Here is a 25051-nt window from a genome sequence, read left to right as displayed (position 1 = left end):
GTGCTGATATTTTTGATACAGATTTTAACAAGTAACATCCTTATAAATTCATAAGTGTTGAGGAAATTATGCAACTCTTAATGTGATAGCCCTAGAAAATGATATTACAAGTATATCCTACAAGCATCCAGACCTATTTTTGACCACACCTCTACTTACAGCTACAACAACCACAATCAACTTTACAGTTCTGAATTATTCTGATTCCTTCCATCACAATGGTGGTACATTTGCTTCTGTATAATCTGGTTATTTCTTTTCAGGGAATGCCAGATCTGGAATTGCTCTTTTTTATATACTTCTGTTGCTTGTGATTTCTTTTTCTCATTTTGTATCATTCATCAGCTGTGTCTACCCCTCAATTCTGAAAATCAATCTGACCTCTTTGGCTTCTTATCCTTTACAGTTGATTTCCTGCAATCCAAATATCTTAATAATGAAGTAATCTTCCTCGACTTTAATGTCCAACTCAAACTAGCTTCCTTTTTCCACTGATCAAGCAATAAGCAAAATGAAATTGTTCATCTCCCAACCAGAATTCCATGATAATCTCCACTCTTCCAGTACTGGATCTTTTCTAACCAGTTCTCCTTCCAGGTATTCTGTTAAGATAACTGCTATTCTGGTTATCTTAACAGAATAATAATTAGATTAGTTCTCATCCAATTGGCCATACTCAAGCTCATGTCCTTTGACACTACATCAGTGATCTGTGGGATCTCCGATACTTTTATGCCTCCTTTCCATAGCCTGACTACTTTCTGTTATCCAGGTTCAAATACTCGTTGTTTGTTACAGAAATTTTCCATTTTAGAATGAGGAACTTCATTCTCCACCATGTTCAAAATTCCCACCCAGTACTCTGTGGTTTTTTAGACTACAATGTGCCATTGTAGTCAAAAAAAAAAAAAAAAAAAAAAGGAAAAAAGGAAAAAAACAGGTTATCGTTAGTTAGTGGCTTAAGACAAAAACTCTCCAGTTTCATTCACAGCCTACTCTGAAAACCACAATGCTCGCAAAACCATCACTTTGAAAAAGCCAATTGTAAAAACTTGCTGCCTGTGCCAATGACAGTTTTCTTTTTAGTTCCTTGCAAAATATGTCAGGTGTAATTTCTTTTCTTCTCATTTCCTGTCTCTCTAATCCAGGTGATAGTATTGCAACATCACCTAGTAATAAAGCTGACCTACTAGCATCATTATTCTTCTCATCCAACTCTTGCATAGATGAAAGCAAATCACCTCCTCCTTTATCTGGAACACTGCATTGAATGCATCCTGTGGTTTTCCACCAGAAAAACATGAGAAGAATTTTGAACAGTCTAGATACCATCAAAACCAAAATGGCTTTGGTTCTGATAGTATCAATTGTGCTCAAGAGAGAGCGATACTCCTAAACTAACATCTGTTCTTTATTATCTCTATCCTACATTATACTCAGCTGTCATCCACCCTACATTATGGAAGCAATCCCATTTGTAGCCAATAAAAAAAAAAGTGATAAGTGTTTATTATCAAACTGTTAATCTCACTCAGCATTGCCTAAGGCAGGGCTGTCCAACCTTAGGTAATCCGAGGGCCACATTAAAAAATATATATATTTATCCAAGGGCCTCATCACAATGCATATCTAGTAATTTGGTGAGCAGCAGTGACACAACCTCGGTAGCTGAACAAACGAACAACACTAATCGCATGCTCACGTTCCCCATGTGCTCCCAGATCATGCATGTTGTAACAAAATAGTGTAAGAACACTTCTTTGACACATCTAATATTTGAAAAACACATGGGTATATAGTGATGTAAAAACACCAAATAAAATTACCAACATCGAGATTATCGATTAGTGATAGAAATAAAATATCTAATACTCATTTGATTCAGATTATTTTAGTTTTTCGCTTGTGAAAATCAAAACTCGCAGGTGGGCTGCACAAAATTGCACCGCGGGCCTGGCCTAAAGTAATGGAGAAGGCCATCAATGATCAACTCCTTCAACATCTGGCAAACCATAATTATTGACCACCAAATGGATTTTCCAGTTGAGATCCATAGCATATCTCACTTACATCACTCACTTTTGGACTTGTAGAGGAGTTTCCAAAAAGTGAGGTAATACATTTTTTCCCTCTAGGATGTTTAATAATAGGAAGTTGAAATTATACACCAAGAAATGAGCAAACATGCACTACTTCTCCACTCAGTCTCCAAATTTATTGATGCACTTGTCCCAATGATAGATCAGTTTATCAGTGCCGGTACTGAAGAAATCCATGCCCACACCCAGTAACCAACATCGCACTGTCTGATGAACTTCTTCATCAATAGTGAAATGCCTTCCAGAAAGGTATATCTTTGGGGGGGGGGGGGGGATTCCCAAACAAAAATCTGAAGGCTCTACATCTGGTCCGTATGAAGGGGGGGGGGGGAATCTGGCAGAGTTTCCCAATGATTACATCTTAGCCACTCACGAATGGTGTGTGGAGTAGCATTGTCTTGTATCAAGTTCATGCCACTTGTCAGGAGTCCTGGTTATTTGTGTCGACTGTCAGCTTTCAGTTTGTCCAACATTACACAGTATAGCTCTGCATTGGTTGTTTCTCTCTTCAGTAAGAGGTTTATCAACAGAATGCCTTGGCAATCCCAGAACACTGTAGGCATGATTTTTTGGTCAGTGGAAACAGTTTTGAGTTTTTTTGTGCTCAGGAGATTGTAAATGTTTCCAGGTCATAGTCTTGTTTGCTCTCTGGGGTAAAGTGAAGAATCCATGTTTCATCTCTTGTATCACAACAGATTCTCCAGACACATTCCTAATGCATGTTGCCTTGTGCTCCTCTAACAATTGTACAGGGCACCCATTAGAAGCACACCTTTTAGAAATCCACATACATCATGAAAAGTTTTGTTGGCTTGGATTTTTTTGGCATTGAAATTTACTAAGTTGTCTTCACCCCATTTCATGATGTTGAGAAGGTCAGTTTTTCAGGTCACTGGTTATAGAAGATCTTGAGGCATCTAACATTAGGGTATCCCAGTGTTTATTGAATGATGAAGAGTACTTCATCAACAAAGCTGTGAATAGTATTTAAAGTCAGAGAAAGGAAGTCACTGGTGTAAAGGATGAAGAGTGTTGGTGAGAGCACAGAACTCTGAGGCACTCCATCATTGATGGGGAAATCTGATGAGAGGAAGCCATCCACTATGATGCACAATGAACAACCAGTTCATTGTGCATCAGTAAATGCACAATGAACTGCCAGTAAAAAAGAACTGCCTTGGACTGCCAGTAAAAAAGCTGGCAGTCCAAGCACAGTGTGTAGAAGGGAGGCCAAAAGATGGCAGTTTGTTCAGGAGGCCTTGGCACCAGACACAATTAAATACTTTAGAAATATTGAGAGCAACAACATGAGTTTCTTCAAATCTTTCCATGGCATGAGTCCAATGGTGGATGAGATTAATTAGGAGGATAATGGCAAAATCCATGATTGCTAAACCTGGTGATCGCTAATTAACTGATGCGTCTCCTGGTAATGAAGAAGCTGATTGTTGATAACCTTCATCACTTTTGAAAGTACTGAGATGAGAGCAATGGGTCATTAGTTAGATGGCTAACTTTTATCTCCCTTTTTGCATACAGGCAGGATGGGGGCTTGCCTCCATGCTGTTGGTAGATGCCAATAGAATATGAAAGTTTTATATATTGACAATACAGGATGCGTGTCAATTCTGGTGTACAATCGGAGAAATATTATTATTATTACATGACACCTCCAGGGAGTCCCAAGACTCATCAAGGGAGGGCACCTACTCCACAACTCTCCGTCTCCACCACTCAATCCACTAACTACAATGAACCACAACTACTTTCATTATCTACACCAATGCCATCTACCTGACCACCACTAGTATTTTCACAGGCAATCAAAAAACATCCATGCCCACAGCGGGATGTTTGTAATTGTCTGTGAAATATCTTAATGAGCATGTTTCTGATGTCTTTCTGGCAAAAAGTTCAGATGAGGCATGCAGTGGGCAGCTTGTGGAAGTAGGGAGGTAATTTGTTGTGGTCAAGCAGGCAGGAGTTAGATGAAAAAACTGATGCTAAGTGTCTGTCTTTTTTCTTGTGTGAGGTTTCCATAGTAACATCAGGATGCAGGAGAGGTGGCAACATGGAAGGACAGAAGTTACACCCAGCAGTCTTAGCAAGGGGCCAGAAGACTTAACTGTCAGGTGAGCAGGAGGCAAGTTTATTGCATTTCATTCTTACAAAGTCCGCTTTGGAATGATTGATAACTTTTTTATGTGTTTCTAGCTGTTGTGTAAGCTGAATGAGAGATACAATCTTGAAAGACTTTTTTAGCAGCAGATTTAAAAATCCAGCCTAATCTAAATATATGTAGTTGTGTTAAACTTCCTAAAATTTGGGAAATATAAATAATAAATTAATGTTTCCCATAGCAGGCATCCTCATAGAACTTTATTCTTCTAGTCCAGGGGTCGCCAAACTTCTTTGACCATTGACTCCTTCAAGAGTTTCTTGACCTTTTATCTACCCCCTCTATTTTACTATTATGTAATTATAATAGGACAAGTAAAAAAGACGCTTATGTGAGTTTTTAGATTGTTTATTTTATAGTTAGTGTTTATTGTATGTATAATATAGTGTATATTATTATATTGGCTTAACATCAGAGGGATACGTTTTTGTTTTTGACGTCCTTCTTAACATTACATATTTGATAGGAGGGATAAATAATATATAAAATTTAATTTAGATAACAAAATAACAATAATACAATCTTCCTTATATATATGAAAATAAGACTTTTATTAACTTAGTATACAATTTACTAACGTTGTTAATGTGAAGGGTGTGCTTCATGACTCTTGACAACATTAGCAATGTTGGGTTCAAAATTACCCGTACAATGATGTCTTATATTTTTCTATCGACCTCTAACAATGTTATCGACCACTTTGGCGACCACTGTTCTAGTCTAACGTCTCCACTTATTGTGTTGTGTGTCTTATTACAATATTACAATTTTAATATTGTATCCCTAATGATGCCTCTGTGACAAACAAAATATAGGAATAATTGAATTTGTTTTAATTATTTTTATGTGCTCTATCCATTGCATTAAACCTAACTATGAGTTTAAACCAGCGCTTAAGCCTAAATATTTGTCACCTTCACTGCTTCCAAAACATAGTTTTGTCTTTTTTTCCCATAACTTTAAGAACTCTGGCAGATGACATTTTCTCCTACCCTTGCCCAGCACAAATATATCATTTATACTGTATATTTTGCTTCCAAAGAATTTGACATCTTTTTTGCTCAAGTTATTTTTTTGTCTTCCCAGCTAGTAACTCTGCTCAAATCCTACGTCAAGTGTGAGATTAATGTCTCACATTTGGTTTAGTGCAAAAAAAACTCTAAACATTCTTGATTTTCTCTCTCACTCACTCACTCTCTCTCAACCCACTGTCTCATTAATGGTTTCTTCAGTTAATTTCATGGGTGCTGTTCATCAGAAATTGCATTATCATACCTTCCATTTCTGTTAAGCCTACAGGAACACAAGTGACAGCTGCTTAACATCCTTTAGTTGAATTGCTGACTACAAACTTGCTATTCCTATTCATCCTTCATTTCATCTACCTATATTCTCTGGAACAGCCTTTCCTCATGAAGTACTCTTTGAAGACTACAACCTTCATCCCTTTGAAAAGAATCTGATTTTTACTAAAATATGGATCCAAAAGGCTTCAGTTCCGCTATGCAAAATTATAAAAATCAAGTGGATATTAGATCCAGCATTATTTCAAAGCTGAATGTAGAAACTATGAAAGTTTCTGCAATCTTATTTTTTTTTAATGTCTCTAGGTCTTATGTCAGAGTGATTTAAAAAATATATATGTGTGTGCAAGTCAAGCTTCCATAGCTCAGTTGATATAGAGACAAAGCCCTTTAATTTGATAAACCTGGGTTTGAATCTTATCTGGGATCTGAAGAACCTTCATCAGGACTTTTCAACTGAAGGTGAGTTAGCTGGTCTTATACAGAGGTGTTGGGGGGGTTTTTCCCTTCTGGAAATTCAGGGTTTTCATCCCACAGAATAGTCTCACTGACCAGAATGAATAATTTACAGCCATAGCAGACAATGTTAATAGGATTGGCTGCTCTATCATAACCAGTATCAGGTTTCTAAGAAGCCATGTATGTTACTTGGCTGGTTAATAGCTAGAAGAGCCATTGAGCCCAACACAAAAGGAAAGATGGGTGTTATATATATATATATACACAAGTTGATTTTTATAATATACAGAATGAGAAGTCAGAGACAGTGTGACAGGTATCTTCTTTTGGAATCGTATGAAATATTTATTGCTCTTGAAAATAATTCTTTCAAAAAATGCTTATAAAATATATAACAAAGTCTCACCATAACTATTTTAATATTTGAGGAAATACCATCTAAGGAAACCTGAAAATTTGAAAGAAATTTATCAAACTAAGCTTATCAATACTGCAGTAAATGAAAGAAAGAAAGAGATTAGAAGTTGTAGAGGTTTCAGATTACTTCCAAGATATTTGAAGAAAATAGTCATACACTATAGAAAAGCTTTTATGCAAATATCAGTTATTAATTAAATGCAGAATTAATGTAGGAATTTTGAAATACTATGTTAGCATAAAGTAATATCTCTTACTTTAAATTATGAACCTTTTTTTCACTATGTTATATTCATAATGAATTAAATATGTGCAGGCTGTATTTACTGTTAAAATCAGAAATATTGCTCAAAAAGATAAAAAAAAATTCCAGATCAGAACTGCATTTTACCTTATAAATAAAGAATCTTTAATGCATATAATGAACTATTACCCACACAAACTTTATAACTTTAAATTAAATTTTGAATTAAATACTCTAATTGCACCATATTTCTGTAATTTTCAGTTCTGAGAGAACAGTATGGCAACTGTTTATAATTGGATTTCTGTCCAGCTAGGAAGCTGAATTGTTCATACCAGCTGTGACAATCATTTCTTCCCCCCCCTCCACTTAAGCCATCTGATGCAGGCTGATATTCATTACTTGTGTCCTCATCCTCTTTTAATTGGAGATAACAAATTTTATTTGTATAAAATTGCCTGACTGCTGAAGTTTTCAGGGTTTTGATTTTAGTAGTACAGACCGCACATATTTAGTTTATTATTAAGATTTCAAATAAGTGACATTAATTTATGCTGATGTAACGTTTCAAAATTTAAACATAATTCTTCAGTTTTATAATTTAATTTCATACTCTTTCTTATATGTTTGCATTTGTACTTGTTATTTTTCATGTTTTGTGCTTTTTGTTTGGTTTTTGCCAATCCTTTGTGTTCTCTCATCAATGTATGATTTCCTATGATTTTTCTTTTGTTCTTTTCCCCCATGATTTCCTATATTTCGTTCAATTTCCTTGTTCTATTTCTCCCCATTTTCTTTTGTTTCATGGGAATGGGGTGGGTTGGTGGATCAATCTTTTTTTCCTACAACAAGCCTTTTGAATATATCAAACTATTTCTCTGATCCTTAGGAGTTGTCTATAGTAATACATTACTTTTTTTGTTACTTTCTTCTGCTGCTCTGGTGACACTGCTACCTTTAAGTGTACTGACCCCATGTTTATGATATACACCACACTGTCTCAAATTCCAGTCTCTGAAAAAGGAATATAGCATATCATTGATCTGATATTCTAAATCTTCCCTAACAAGTAATAGCATAGCCCTTTCATTTTTATCTATTTGGTTAACAACCTAATCTAACAACATAATTACCAATATGTGCATCAGCATCATAAATTTCATCATCATCAACACATTTACACTGGGCAATGAATAAATTGTATCATTTTGTGCATTCTCGTGGGACAGGATGTGACAAATGGTTTCATGCTTCCTGTTGGCATATCAGGTGAACACATGACAAATCATTATATTTTATTTTATATTTTTTGTTCATATCCCCTCCCTTTTTTTTGTTTTTAAAAATAATATTCCTACTTGAATGTACACACACACACACACACACACACACCTTGCTACACAGGAAAATAAAAGCAGATGATTTGTTGTAGCACTAAGCACAGTGCAACATCCTGACAACCTTTTTTAAAATAATTGATAAGCAAATTTTATTCTAAGGAAAAACTTACTAATCCATTAATCTGTTGTTAAATATCTGGAAATGCCTGGATTAAAAAAAAAAAGTTGGTAATAAGAAATGGTAAAGCTTTATGTAAAATATGCATCGTGAAACCTCTTATTGTACCATTGACTTAATTTAATACAAAATTTATGGTATATCATATTATAGGTTATAAAATCAAATGAAAATAAAGTATATGATATAATTTTTATAATTTTATAAAAATAACAATAACTGGTGTGTGTTAGAGAGCGACTGTATTTTTGATGACTGTAGGGTTGATAAGGACAACAGCTCTACCTCTCCCTTCCCAGTTTGACTTTTACATTCACATCACTTGTATATGAGATCATTGCAAAGTCAGAGTGAACTGGTTTCTAATTAAAACACACATGCAGAGTTTTTTGTTTGGTTTTGTTATTTAATTCATATCATGCTTTCCACGTTCTCAAAGAAACATTTCATTTAATTTTTAAAAAAATTTTTATTGGTGCAGAAAAGTTTGGTGGTCACACCACTTTCATAATTATATGCAATGATAATATTTGTTATTGCTGGGATGAGGAAAACTACTAATTGTAGTGTGTGTGTGTGTGTGTGTGTGTGTGTGTGTGTGTGTGTGTGTGTGTGTGTGTGTGTGTGTGTGTGTGTGTGTGTGTTGTATGATGATATCATCATCATTTCACTAAGCATTGTATATGCACCACTTGATGAAGAAACCAACCCATTTCATATAATGCATAACATTCTGAAAAGTAAATAGCTTTTTTTTTTTTTTTTGTATGAATTGAAATAAGATGACATTACATATGAAATTTCTATAACTTTCACCCAAAAAAAATTTGAACTGAAATGCCATTTATGTTGGCCAGTTTGTAAAAATGCAGCTTAATTCTTAATTTCTCCATTTAATAATTTAAATTAATGAGAACTGTATTTCTTTTGGCCATTAATCAAACATTCTTCCTATTATTACTTGAAAATATCTTTCACATCTAAATTCACTTGGTTGCTAAATGTACTTAGGTGTAATTTCTAAGTCTTTTAAAAACATTATGAATTTTATGACATTACTCAACCTGATGGATGCACTGGTATTTAGGTGGATTGCCACCAAAATACTAGAGGATTTTGACACCCATTCCTGGTGGAGGAGGACCTCCTGTTGATAGCACTAGCACTTTTCATTGTTATTCTTTTCCTGTGCCTTTCTTCCTCAGGAGTAGTAGAGTTCTTCACTCTACTTCCCATGAGTTGTTTTTACTGTCCTATCTCCCAGACCACCATCACTGGGATCCAATGCCTAGTTGCTACACAGGATCCAATGCCTGAGGACATCTAGGAAAGGGTATCCTGGTAGTCCTGTGCTAATTTGGCCTCTGCTTTGACAAGACAAGTGATCCAGGATCAGTTGGCTAGTGGGCATGCTGCAAGTAAATCTCCTTCCCCAAAGGGACACGGTTCCCAGTGTTGCTGTGGTGACAATACGGCATTTGGGGTAGCCATGACGTTCCACTCCCAAGTGCAGTCATTGCTTGTCAGAGAGTGGGCATCCACTTGTGGCTCCATGGTGAGTAGGAAGCTCTGTCACTGATGCAAACGCCCTTTGAGATGAAGAATTTTTTCATCCTTTAGTTTATCAGAGACACTCAACAACCCCGAACCATGTTCAGAAACCATTGCAAGATTAGTGAAAACAAAATGAAGAAACAGAAAACATCAGACATCAGTAAACATACCAACCTTCTTAATATTGTGCTCACCTAGAAAACTTCCACTTGGGAAAATGTTGCCCTTCATCCACAAGGGTTTGAAAAGGTCAGTAGAATCTCCAAAATCAGTCAAGAAGGAGACATTCTTTTAGAAACAACCACACAAACATAATTCGAGCAGCTCCTTCATGCACCACCTGTTGGCGGAATACCATCAGAGTGTGGAATATCATCAAAGTGTGACTGCCGCAATATTCCTGATGAAGTAACTGGCTGCAAATTGAAAAGCCAAGGAGTGACAGCTATAAGGAAACTCATCCTTACATTAAACACACCTGAAACACCAGCACCTGTGGAAAAACAGAATATATATCATCTGTCCAGTTAGCTCTACATCCTGAACCCTTTACGCTGCTTTAAATGTCAGAGGTGTGCAGTAGAGTTCATGAGAACAAATATTGTAAATGCAAAACACTGAAATGCTACAACACATCCTACTCCTAAACATGTAGAAGGCTGGAAAGGAGATACCAAAAATTAAGATTGAGAACATTCCCTATCAGGCAGTAGAGGCTATATATATATATCACAAAAGCAGCAGCAACAACATCTAGTGATAAACCCTTTTATGCTTAGAAGTCAACTGTAAAGAAAGTGTCAATAGTGACCTTAGCCTATATGTCCATCCCACTTTCTCATAACTTCGACATTCCTGAATGGTATAATATGCTTGCTGTCTCTTTAGAGCGTATCAGAGAGAAACATCAATATGGGCTCATTCCCAATGATATACCAAAAATGTTTCCACTAAATGAGAATACACTAGTAAAAAAAAAAATAATAATAATTGAACATGCACCTCAGAGAATCAAGCACTCCAGATCCATTGTTTAAATAAGATGGATATCTCTGTTCCTCTGCAAGAAGATAAAACAATAGATATACATAATTTGATGATGGTTGGGATATTTTTCATGAAGAAGAAGAAATGAGAGCCAGCAACAATTCTCCAAAAAGAAAAAGTCTGATGCCAATGAAAACAAGACATCACAACATTGAAAGCCAGATGAAGCCACCAGAAATAAATAATGAAAACATTTCTACAGCAGAATTGTTGTGGATTCTGTCAAAACATCAGGGCACTCTTGCAGAAATCTAAACCAGTCTACTTTTGCCTGCAGGAAACACATGAAGCTCACTGATAATCAACCATTACAGAATGTAGCCATTATTCATAAGGACACAACAGAAGATGGACATCCCACGGAAGAGTCACCATCTTTGTGGACAACCATATACCCTTCCAACAAGTCTCGCTTAATGCAAACAGCATCTCAACTGTCCTGTTAGGTTGTACATCCCTAATCCACTGAGATGTTTTAAATGTCAGAAATGTGGGCATGCCCGAACTGCTTGTCGTAGCTCTACCACCTATGCCCATTGTGGTAGTAAGGAGCATAACAAATCTTACTATGCATAGAAAACTAAATGTGTCACCTGTCAGGAAGATAATTTACATTATTCCTGTGCATGTCAGAGGTGGAAGGATGAAAAAGAAATTCAAAAGATAATAATGGAACAAAATATATCATATCAGGATACAAAGAGGAAATTTCCACCACCATACCAATCCTGTGATGCTGAGAAGCTGGCAGTGAAGAAAACCAACAGCAATTCAAACTAACATGCTTCTTCCATCTGATAATTTCACAATACCTGAACTTTATGATAATGAAGTGCATTAGTCATAAGATGCATGGTCTCACTCCTGAAACAACTCTAAAAATGGTGCCATTCAATGAGAACCCACTTATCAAAAAAAATTTATCTTGATCTCACTAAAAGATAAACTATCAGATACTCCCACAGAAAAAATGCATACTTCAAGAGTCTCTGAAAGTAAATTAAACTTACCAAATCATCCTGAAACATCAGATGATGTATTGAACATTTTTCCAGAGGAAGAGATCAAGACTGGCCATCCGTACTTCCCAAAATCAATTAATAAATATAAACCTGACAAAGGACAGACTCATTGGGTTCTTTACAGCACTGGATGTGGATTATACATAGGAAAGGATATAATCCACATCCACTGCTTTGTGAGATTTTATAGTTGTACAAAATGATGACCCTTAAGAGAGGAAATGAGACTGTAGATGTAGATGCAGCTGCTTGATGACCTAATTCTTTTTTTGACAGGGATCAAACAGATACCTGTATAAGAGATCTGTTTGATCCCTTGTAAAAACTAGAAATACTAATTATCCAATGGCAGAAAGCATTGACAAATCGATTGCATGAGACATTAAGCCTGAAATTAAGCATTTGCAGTCTAGTCAACACAGAAACGGAAAAGAGGAAGTTTTTTTTGCTAGGCTCCAAATAGGTCACGGTTATCTGACACATTCTTATTTACTGAAGGCTGATGACCCACCATTATGTGCAAAAAGTGTGACATGCATCTCATCATTTGCCATATTCTGGTGAAGTGCCAGCAATTTTTACATATGAGGGTGGTCTGAAAAGTTCTTGGCCGCAACCATAGATGGCACTATCTGCAAGATTTTTTTTTCTCAGTTGGTACATCTGTCATAAGCATCCATGTGAAATTTCAGATCACTCTATCAAGTAGTTTGTTTTATACAGCTATCTGAAGCAAAAGTGTTGTCTGTATTCCTTGAAATGGATAAAATTGAGTATTGTGCAGTTATAAAATTCTTTGTAAAAGAAGGTTTAATGCCAGAAGAAATTCATTAAAAGTTCATAAAAGTTTATGGGCACTCTTCTCCTTCATTTTCGACAATTAAGAAATGAGCTGCCGAGTTTAAACTTTGCCTGAAGAACGTCAAAAAAGTGTAACAACACCAGAAATCGTTGATCCAGTGCACGATATGATATTGGATGACCGACGAGTCAAAGTGCGTGACATTGCTCAGACTATAGGCATTTTTAAAAGAATGTGTAGGATATATTCTGCATGAAGAATTGAAAATGAAAAAAGCTTTGCACAAGATATGGGTGCCGTGCCTGCTCACAGCAGATCAAAAACTTACTTGCATGAAAATCTCTGAACAGTGCTTGGAGCATTTTAACAAGAATAAAACTGATTTTGTGCATCAATTTTTTACTTTCAATGAGACTTAGATTCACTATTACACACACCAGAATCCAAACAGCAGTCAAAACAGTGGAGCGAAATCAGTTGTTCAGTGCCAATGAATTAAATAAAAACTCTACCTATGTTTCATAACAGTTTTCAGGTGTGTGATAGTAATGCAACGGGGGTGAGGGGGGGGGAGTTGAACTATCAGAGGCGAAATAAAGTTCAATTCTATTGTAAAAAAAAATATGGAAATGAAATTTCACATTTGATATACATATTTTGAATGATAAAAATAAGCAAATGTATCGCTTACTTTAAAAATTGGAGAATAAAATATCTGAATTATGCAGAAAATATAAATTTAAATCATAACTGTTAATTTCATTTTGTAATGACCAATTATACAAGGAAACCAAGAAAGTGAAAGTACAGATTGCTATACAACATGAAGAAAAAATTTAGTAATATGATTAAAGAATTTCACGTTATTCTCTATAAAGCAAAGTTGCTCAAGCGTGTCCTGAAGGAAATCTGTTAAGTATTATTCGATTTCGATGGTTTTGTACAAAAATAAAATTAATATAATCAGGAACATCAGCAGCCGGTTTTCTTTTCTTTTTTTAAAAGAATATTTCAAATAATTATCGTGAATTAATTTCTTCGAGAACAAAGAAAAATCTTTTGTCTAGTAGCGATTAGAAAAAAATTAGCGCAAAAAAATAAAAAACTAAATTGGTTAAGTGAAGAAATTATGCAAGACCTTTATTTTGTCCAGAAATTAAAACTGTATTGTACAATAAAAAGAGAAAACAAAAATATAAATAATTTCTCTATTTTTAGTCTATCATATATAACTAAAATCCAGTTCACCAGCATGGAACAAGAAAGTCCGTTTCTTGTTATAGGCAACTGAGAGGCAGCTACGAACGGAAGATAATCCGATTAACCTTTCTCTTCAGCGTGAGGGTTTATTACACCTTCTAATGGACATGACAGTCAAATTGCACTTCTTATCCAGGTTCTTTAAACAGGTGGACTGAATCTTATCAGATCTTATCGACAGATTTAGTTGGACGTCTATAGACGTCCTAGCCGGTAGGAAGGTTAATGACATGTGAGAGTTATATTGCACCAGACCCATTCATTCACATTTTAAGCTACCGTTCTCATTTTAACAATGAATGCAGTTACTATTTTAGTCATATTTGTAATCTGTATGAGTCCTATACACTCAATCAGATTTTATCAGACTCATCAAATGTTTGTTTTTAATTTTTTTTACAGAACATTAGTATTTATTACCATAAATGGAAGATAGTTAAGGGACATGTGGAGGAAGCGGTATCAAATTGTATATTTAATTGAATAGGAGAGTTAATCATGTAGGAGTTCGGGTGAGTAGTGATGTAGTAGTGAGTATAGCAGATGGGTGAGTAGTATAATAAGTATGAGCTGCAAAAAAAAAAAAAAATTGTGTGAAGTATATATAAGGAGGAAGGTTACCAGCATGCTCATGAACAGTACAAGAAAGGTGACCAGCATGGTAAGGAAAGCAAAAATCAGATTATTATGAGGAGAAACTAGCCAAGCAGGCTAGTTTCTCCTCATAATAATCTAAATCCCAAAGAGTTCTTTCATTATGTGGAAAGCAAGAGAAAGAATGTCTATGGAAGGATAACCCTTAATAAGTACGGATGGTAACGAGGCGACAGAAGCAGATAAAATAGTTGAGTTATCACTTTGCAAGGGAATATCATCTATTTGAGACTGTTGTGACATGTATGACAGGGACTAATGTGGAAACAGAGGTGGATGAGTTGGAGGCACTTAGGATATTGCAGAATCTCTTTGTAAATACAGTTCTGGGATTAGATGGATATCAGCTCACATCTGCCCCTTACTAGACTCTTTAATTTAAATCTCAGCTCTGGCAGAGTTCCAGAGAGTGGAAAGAGGGCAAAATACTTCCTGTGCATAAAGGAGGTTCTAAGTATTTTTATTACAATCTTAGGAGTTGTGGTAAAAGTACTGGGAAAATTGGTGAAATAGAAAATTCAGGAATGGATGGATAAGCATATGATACTCTTATTGAAAGTTTTTTCACTTGGTTATAAATTAAATTATAGATGCCAAGAAATTATACGAGGTGGTATCAAAAAAGTTTCGAGATTAGCTCTGTTTACGAGAAATTACTTTATTTATCTACGTTTACACACTATCACCTTCAAAATAGTCCCCTTGCATATCAATACAGCGTTCTTGCCACTTCTGGAATGTGTCCTTGAAGTGTTCTTTTCGAAGCATGTCAAGCACCTTCTGCAATTCGCACTGGATCTCCGCAATGGTGTCAAAACGGTGACCTTTGAGCTGGATCTTCATCTTCGGGAAGAGGGGCGGAGTCTGCAGGAGCCAAATCTGGCGAGTAGGGTGGGTGTGGAAGTGAGATCATGTTGTTTCTGGCGAGAAACTCAAGGAGAGCTTGGTGGCAGGGTGCATTGTCGTCGTGGAGCATCCAGTTTTTTGCGTGCCATAGATCTGGTCGCTTTTGCTGAATGTCCTCCCTCAGATGCCTTAAAACCTGACAGTAGAACTTGCTATTGACGATCTGGCCCCTGAGGACAAATTCTCGATGCACAATGCCAAATGTCGAAAAAGATGATGAGCATGCACTTGGTCGAGCTGCGGAATTGCCTCGCCTTTTTCGGTTGTGGAGATGATGAGCTCTTCCACTGTGAAGACTGTTGCTTCATCTCAGGGTCATACCCATACATCCAAGTTTCGTCGCCGGTAATGATCCTCAACATGACTGATGGGTCATCCACGTCACGCTGACGGAGTTCTTGGCAGATTTCGACATGGTGTTCCTTCTGCTCCTGGGTCAGCAGTTGGGGAACGAACTTGGCAGCAACACGATGCATGTTCAAATCACATGAGAGGATTGTCTGGACTGTTCCGTATGACACACCGCCAATGGCAACAATGTTGTGGAGTGTTCTCCGATGATCCTCATGCACAAGTTGCTGAATGATTTGACATTTTTGGGGGTTGAGCTCGTTGAAGGTCTTCCTGATCTCTCATCATCTTCCAGTGATGTTCTTCCGCTCTTGAAGCACGCGTGCCACTCAAAACACCTCGAATGACTCGTTGCAGCATCACCATAAACTTGTCGAATCATGTCAAACGTTTCTGTGGCAGATTTGCCCAGTTTCATGCAGAATTTGACGTTTGCTTTTTGTTCTAACTTGCTGTCCATGATGAAATCGCAGATGTGGTAATGCAGGTGGTCAGAATAGCATCAGCTGCACAGCTCCCGATGTACACAGGACAATGCCTTTTGGCACACTGACTTATGAAGGTAGGTGCTCCCTGTGACTGTGCATGCAGCCTTGTGCTGCCATCTGTTGGCATGTTACAAACCTAGTCTCAAAACGTTTTGATACCACCTCGTATTCTTGGTTAATCCTTTATTCAAGTGTAAGCAAAAAGTTTGCACATGATATATCTTCAAGACAAGACTACACTACTTGTATATAGTGGCCAATGACTTAAATATTGATTGCCTTAGTATCCCATAATGCAAAGCACACATCCTTTCAGGTGTGTATAATGCTATTCATTATGGGAATGGTCACTACCAGACTGAATTTGACCTTTATTAAGGACTTTTCAGTGGGAGCCAGACCCAAAAGAGACTTCCACTTAGTAAATTTTGCAATATCTGGAATATCTACTCTTCAGTGAAGCTCTGCGTTCCTCATGAACCATGGTGCATTGAGTACCATGCAGGTTCACTCGTTTTGTATGATTTGTACTTTATTGATGTTCAAGTGTGCCGTGTTTATCCAGCTTGGTGATCCTTAAGTCAGTATAAGTCTAATCATTATTTTTTTATAGAAGCAGCTTGGTTTCTGTGTCTAGTTCAGTAATAGGTAAAGTTGTCCTATTGCTTTTGAGCAGGTGTAATCTACATGGGATGCAAAGTGGAGTCCTTTGTCTAGCCGTATCCCAGCTAGACAAAGTATTTGGCAACATACTGCCAGGGGATGGGGTTGTCAAACATGATTACCTCACCTTCAGGACATGCCCATTTCCTTGTGAAGAGAACAGCGAAGCTCCTGTCTTCATTGATGTCGATGTATCATCTCTTGAACTACTGCTGTTATTCTGAGATAGCGGTCTGCAGTTTTTTTACCAATCTCAGCTTTAGGGATCGGACCAGTATTGCGGTGTCATCTGCATATGGAGCCACTGTTGTGGTGGCTGTGCATGGATGTCAGCTATATAGATAGCAAAGAGTAAAGGCGACAGTAGGGAGCCCTGGGGAACTCCTGCTGTAATTTTGCATTCAGGTGATCTGATTCCCTGTAGTTTCACACAAAATTTCTGATCCTCAAGATAGGAACTGATAATGCTGGTCGAGTAGAATGGGAGTTTGACGTCAATTAGTTTATAAATAGTCCTGTATGCCAAAAATTGTCGAATGCCTTTGCAGTGTCAAGAAAGATGGCATCACTATGCTGTTTCTAATTTTATCCCATACTAATGTGTTCCACCACTCAGATTTGTTGTACAGTGAAGTGATTCTTGTGGAAACCAGCTGCTCATTGGGTGTGAAGTTTATTCCTTTCGTAATTTATGTTTTTGCAATCTTTCCTAGGCAGGAAAGCAGGCTAATTGGTTGGTAGTTCTAAGGGGAACTGATTTGCTTTCTGTGGTTGCAAAATTTTTATGTTATTCCCATCCATGAAAAGTTATTTGCAAAACTATAGGTCAGGAGTATTTTCTCTTCTAAACCTAAGTGAAGTAATACTGAACTGTAGTCAGAACTGAGGTTGTCCACTGCATTCAGCCTGTATTGGTAAGCGACATTTTGGAATATGGCACCAGAATGTCAGCGCATAATTTGCCTTTTACTATCACTGCTCAGTTCATGTCTAGTATCTCCACTAAGTTGATTTCAAGTACCCTTTTACTGATTAAAGGTCGGCATGTGTTATACTTTGAGCTGCACTATTTTTCTAAACTGTCAATGAAAGCGTCTGCTTTCTTGGCATCCTGATAGACCAAACCCATTTCACCATGGATTGATGGGATTGGTCACAGAGTAGATTTCCAGGCTACTTCATTGGCTGTGAATTTCCACTCCTGTGATCTCAGTGTTAGCAGTTGATAGTTTTTCGATTTGCAGTGTGCTCAATGTTGCACTTGATAAAGATACTCATTCCCATCTCTCTTGATGTTGGACCTGTCATTGTGATATAAAAGTTTCTGAGCCTTCAGTTGTTAGCTGGGCTGTGGTTCATTTTGTTTACCAAGATTAAGGTGGTGTCGTGACACATCATGAATTTTTGAAGCTCATGCATTTTGTTTCCTAGGCCTTAGGCATTCCAAAAAACTATCTAAATGGAATAAGGTCTTCTATGTTCATTAAACATCATTGATTAGTGTGAGCTTGCATTTGTCTCACAAACAAGTTTGTGACTTCTTAACTGGGGTTAGATTTGTAATGTCCAATAAGCATGTTTGTCAGAATGGCTGCAACTTCAGCAGTCTTATTGTTACTTTTTTTAGATGCCACTTTGTCTGCATATGAGGCATGTGTCTGTGCAGGTTTTGAGGTGTCTTCAGATTTTAGTGCCACCACAGTTGGCATGTTTTGCCAGTTCTGTTCTTGGTTTTTTGCAGGTAGTTATTGCATGGTTTTCCCTGCACTTAATGCAATGACACTCTACCTTACAGCATCACTCTGGATGTCCAAATTTTTGGCAGTGGTTGCAATGACTATTGGATACCCTTCAGCATAGAAAATCTGACTTCCTGACCAAGTTGCACAGTCTTGAGGCCAAATATCTTGTGCTGCTCTTTACTGATTTCGATTAGCAAAAGCAGCATTAGCCATTTGTCTGCTATCTACATTACATGCAGCTTACTTTGATGGACTGTAGTCTGCAATTCTGGAGATTGACCACCACTTCTTCAGTTGTCACTGATTCAGTGAAAACATGCAGCACCACTTTCAGGGTTTTGCTTTTCAAGGTGATGGTATGGCATGGGTGTCTTTTTTTTTTGTCCATGAATTTGGTGACTGCACTGTAATCAGCAACTGTCTGTAGTTGAATGAAGTCACTATCATTGGTGTTCTGTTAAACTCTATTTTACAGATTTTTAGAGCGGAGGCTAATGTGGTCCACTTTACTTTCTCTCGCAGCATGACTAGTGATAGTCTTTCCTATTTGTTGGTCTTTTCATCCAATGGTGTTTCTGGGTTTTCGTTAGTTGTTTCTTTGCACTTTTTTTTTCAGTTGACTTATTGTGAACCTTCTAGTCTGTGCCAGTTCTGTAGTCTGTTCCTATTCTTTTGTTGACCTGACATTGGGCATATTGGCAGATGGATTGGAAACGGTCAGGCCATTTCTTCTCCAGGACAGGACCATCTTAGTCTGCTCATGCATCTTGAGTACTTGTTCATAGTCCAGTGCTCCCAGTTCAGATCTGTCTTTCACTCCTGTTTTCTCAGGAATGATTAAAATAAAGAAAGAGAGAAAGAAAGGGGAGGAAAACTGATAATTACCAAATCTTCTCTCTTCCATCATCTATGTGGATGATGATGAGGCTGAATGAACTCTTTCCACTTCTGTCTGTCCCAGGAGAGTCCGAAGAATTCTGTCCAGTTTGTTGTCGCTTGTTGTGATTTGGTTTTCAGATCCTCTTTTAATTTTGTCTATCCATCTAATTCTGGGCCATCCTTTGGACCTTTTACCTTCCATCGTTGTATTCAGGGCTTTAGATGGTAAGATGGTAGTCTTTCTGTTCCCATTCTGGTCACATGGCCAAACCATCGCAGTCTTCTTTCTTGGATTTTGTCTATTATTGTTGTTTCTTGTTTTAGTCGTTTCCTTATGTCTTCGTTTCTTAGCCAACCCATTTCAGTCTAATAATTTTTTCCTATCTCCCTTAATGTAAAACAACATACATCTCCTAAGGCAGTGGGTGTTCAACCATTTTTACTATGCTAGCTACTTTTCTATAAAAAGTTATTCGGCGATCTACTCTCTTATATAGATCATGTTCCTCAAACCTGATATCTGATTATGCACAAATAAACAACTAAAAAAAAATACACAACTAAAAACTTTATTTGTATATTTAAAAATTTATTTATCACTTTTAATTATTTTAATACAACAAAAAACAAACAAACAAATATATTGGAATAAAATATTTATTTCTCTATTTTGGAAAACCAAAGTTAGAAAAAACAACAGATTGATTACAAACTCACAAGTTATAGGAAATGCTAGTTGATTTAAAAAAAAAAAAAAAAGTTAATGTGAAATTTGGCATTGTTTGGACCTCGCAATATTTTCATAGTCAAGTTGATATGAAGAAGTGGCCAATCATCCAAATGATCATTTGTAATTTGATTTCTTAATTGATTTTTTATGATGGTCATATTTGAAAAAGCGGATTCTGACAAGTATGTTGATCCGAAACACGGCAGAATTTTTCGCGCAATATCAGTTAATATTGGGAATTTTTCATGTGCATACTTCCAAATGACTTCATTATTTATTGATTTTAATTGTAAACTATTCTGAATGTTTATTAACTCAAGTTCTACTTCATCTTGGTTTATATCAAACAGCCCACTAATTTTATTTGAAATTTCTGTGATGTTCAAGTTTTATTGAAATGGATTATTGAAAAAAAAAGATACAATCATTTCAGTTTTATTAAAATCTTTAATTTATTTCTTCCTCAACTAATTCTATTTCAGGAATAAATTCTTTTAAATCATAGCGAAGCATTTCTTGATTTTGTTCAAAAAATTTTAATAAATCTGGGAGATGTCTAAATTTGCGGTCATTTATATTTTTCTTTAATAAAAGTAAGTATTGTTGGAAAGTTTTTATTGAACTTAACATGATAATTAAAATTTTATCTCTACCTTGTAACTCTAAATTTAAATTGCATAAGTTCGTACAGAAATCTACTACAAATGATAAGTGTAACAACCATCTTTTATCTCTCAATGCTGGATAAATATCTCCCTTTTCATCAAGAAAATTTTTTATATTGTTAATTAATACAAGAAATCTTTCTAAAAATAGACTTCTACTGAGCCAGCGAACATTATTGTAGAACAGAAGTTCCCTATCATCTGTCTGTAATTTAAATAACCGCCGTTGCAGGACTTTTCCTTGAACAGAATTTACAATTTTAAATGTAATATCCAAAACATCTTTTGTGTTTAATCTTTTACTACACGTTACTTGTTGGTGAATAATACAGTGGTACGTTAAAAATTCTGGATATTTGTCATCGTTTTTACATAATGAAATGAAGCCTGGTTTATTACCTATCATTGCAGGAGCACCATCAGTAGTAATAGACACAAGTTTAAAAAAGCGGAAGTTTGTGTTGTTTCACAAATTCATCAAATGCAGAAAAAATGTCTTCTCCCCTAGTCCTTCCCAATAATGGTATAGTTTTCAAAAGTTCTTTACTTGAATAATCTTGAAATACCATGCGAATAAATACCATTAACTGAGCAATATCAGTGAAGTCGTTTGATTCATCAAATTGTATGAAAACGCAACACACTGGTGAATATGTGACATTAACCTGCCCTAGAAACTTTTCTCCAGCAATTGGAACTCTTCCTTTCGGCAATTTCAAACCTTGTCTGCAGCCTAGAAGTAGTCTCGAACCGAGAAGCTCCTTTCTGGAAGCGGGGAAACTCCTCTCTCAAGCAACATGGATCCGGGCAGTCTTTCTGACAGTGACTGTGGACCAGGCGGCCTCCTCTCTGACAGCAATTCTGGGAACGGGGCTTCTTCTGCTTGCTTCAGTCCCTTTTTATTAGGCCTCCTCTGAGACCTCACATGAAGTTTGGCAGCCCTCAAAGAATCGGTATGAGTCTTTCATCTTAAGTTTCAAGTTCGGCACGCCTTTTGTTCTCCTCCGCTTTCTTTTGATTGTAAGTTGCCAGCCATCAGAAAGTTGTTTGAACTCTTTCTGACTGACTTCAGAGATGTTTACACTTAGAGCCTGCAAGCCTTTCTCATACATACACGTTTCAATAACAATCTTTCTAATGCCGCCATGTACAGCTTCGGCAACAAAAACATTGCCTTTGTTTTTAACACTAACATATTCTTATTAAATTTAAATTAAAGCAGTATATACAGTTAGCTTCAAAAGAGTTATTTACAAAAACATCTAATACAAACTATACTAAGACAAACAAAGTTTATTTATTTTTTTTATAGTATTCACATGGGACTTTAACTAGTGGTGTGTTGGGACCGGCTCGTGCAAGCCGGTTGTTAATGTTTTTAAGTCGGGTGAGCCAGTTATTAAAATTCTTTATGAAAGGATAGATGATGAATGGTGGTATATACTTTTTCTCATAAATATTTTGAAATTGTATAATAAACACTTACATGTTATTATTATTATTATTATCAAAAATAAATGCATAAAGGAGAATTCACAAAACACAAACTCAATTTACGAATGGGAATTTGGAAACAATTTTATTTACTAAACAATGTCTGTATTCATTAAAATACAAATACGTTATCAAAACTCCCAAAGTGGGTATTTGAATAAATAATAATGCCTTATTTTTCGGCAAATTTCCAAGTACTTGCAACATTAAGTTCTTGGAAATGCAACATTGTTGCACTATCGATAAATACAAAAATTCGTCACAACGGCTGCAGTCTCTGGTAATTTGATCAACTACGAGTGGTAATATTAGTGTTACATTTTTTTTGTTCAGGATTACATTTGATAATAAGTAAGTTGTAGGTAATATAGGAAAATTTTCTTTAATATATGTTTTTATTTCGGTTTATTTTATTTTTCTTTTTTTTTTAAATAATTTTAATCGGGGTTAGAGTTTTGCGGTCGAAAAGCGGATAGCCGTTAGTTGAAAAAATGAAATAGAACGAAACTTCTTAAGCATTAAAAGGACAAAATTTGAAGAAGCAGAAACAAAGATATCTGAAGATACAATAGAACTTTGTGAAGAATCAAATTTTTCATAAAGCGAGCTGGTTGTTAAAAATTTACCAACACACCACTGGACTTAAGTAAAAAATCGATGTAATGTGCTTTGGAATATTTAATATTTAAGCTACTATCGAGCTTTTACACTTTGCTTATAATCATATTCACTCAGCTCACTGTTTGACTTCCACTGATCCAAATTAATTCATTTATTATATTTGTTTATAATTAAAATATTGTGTTTTCAGTTTTAATTAAATTTGTAAGTAAGGAGGAATGCACAAGAGAGCGACCAAAAATCGCTCCAACGGGTTGAACACCCCTGTCCTAAGGGTGTTCAACCCGTTGGAGTTAGTATTTGCCCTAATATAAAACGAGTTTTACATTAGGGCAAATACTAAGAATAGCGATCCTAGCTTTATCCACCTTTACTACGAGTTGCTTGGTATTGCACCACCCAGGTGTTTGCTCGCACTTGGATTCACCAAACGTTTATAGTTTGATATATTCGGCATGAAACGCTGTGATTTATTTATATCTTAAGAGTTTTCTTATTCGGCTTTGAAATAATGTGAGATTAAATATCCCCTTAATTTAAATAATTTTTTTTCTTCAGCCTTTTTGAGATTCCAGCATTCACTTCTATAGAGGAGTATTGGGAGGACCATTGTTTCATAGATTCTTAATTTTGTTACTTGTTTGATGTCTCTTGATTTCCATATTTTATTAAGTCATCCAAAAGTTTGGGATGCTTGACTGATTCGTCTGTTTATATCTTTTATAATTTCACCATTGTACTCAATAACTCCTCCAAGGTAGGTGAAGTTTTCTACCTGCTCTAGATTCTTACTATCAATTTCAATTTTCAGATTGGTGCTTCTTTTTCCTACTTGCATAATTTTTGTTTTGTCTATATGTTTAATCCAGATTTTATATACTCCTTTATTTTATCAGAAATCGCTGTAGATTTTCTTCTGTGCTTGCAAGTAATGCAATGTCTTCTGCAAATTTTAAATTTGTCACATTTTTCCCATATATTTTGATTCCAGAGTCTTTATTGTTTAAGGCCTTATTGGTTGCTTCTTCCAGTGTAAGATTGAACAGGTATGGTGACAGATTGCATCAGTCTTACTCCACTTTCTGTGTGGAACCAGTTGGTTAAGGTGTCCTCTATTCGTACTGCACTTTCAAATTTCTCATATAGATTCTTTATTATTCTTATTGTTTTGTTGGGAATTCCAAATTCTACCATAGTTTTCCATAGTTCTCTTGTACGGATTGAATCAAGTGCCTGACGAAAGTCTATGAAATTTATGTAGCAACTTTGGTTGTACTCTAGTGTCTCTTCTATTAGCTGTCTTATGGTGAATAGTTGATCAATTTTGCTTCGCCTGGGTCTGAAACTGGCTTGTTCTTCTCCTAGTGCCAGTTCTATATATGGTGCTTCATTTGTTTTTGGATTACTTCTGTAAAAACCTTACTTGGAATACTGAGGAGGCTAATGCTTCTGTAATTATTGCATTCTGTTTTATCTCTTTTTTTTTTTTCTTTTTTTTTTTCTTTTTTTTTTTTTTTTTTTTTTTATATAGGAGTTATGACTGATTTAGTCCAATCAGTAGGCACTGCTTGTTTTGGTAGATCCTTTCAATTACCAAATACTTACCTATATCCGAAGGCTGGAGATTTGATGGAATGCTGAATCATGATCCAAGAAAGACTCACAATACAATACAAATAATCAAAGATGATGACTCACCTAATCTCGAATCAGATCTTCACTCTTCTCTCCCAAATCTCTCTTTCAGATAGGTTGAAGTAATGCAGTTGAAAGTTTCAAAGATGCATGCATAGCATTATGGGATACTAAGGCAGTTAATATTGAAGTCATTAGCTGCTATATACGAGTAGTCTTAATTATGAAGATACTTCACATGCAAACTTTGTTTACTTACACTTAAAAGATTAAGTATAAGTATAATTTTTGACATCTTTCATTTAATTTATAACCAAG

At 35.9% G+C, this 25051-nt stretch overlaps 1 protein-coding gene across 1 annotated transcript in view; it reads left to right on the top strand.

Moving 5' to 3' along the window:
• Positions 1 to 25051, top strand: part of LOC150108966 ((E3-independent) E2 ubiquitin-conjugating enzyme UBE2O-like) — a 360964-nt gene that overhangs the window by 216443 nt on the left and 119470 nt on the right. The window lies entirely within an intron of this gene.

Source organism: Typopeltis vanoorti, chromosome 2, assembly GCF_054136105.1.
Source record: "Typopeltis vanoorti isolate ZY-2024b chromosome 2, IOZ_Tvanoo_1.0, whole genome shotgun sequence".
Classification (NCBI taxonomy): Eukaryota; Metazoa; Arthropoda; class Arachnida; order Uropygi; family Thelyphonidae; genus Typopeltis; species Typopeltis vanoorti.
The sequence above is the reverse complement of the archived record's forward strand: the minus strand, read 5'-3'. Positions and strand labels throughout refer to the sequence as shown.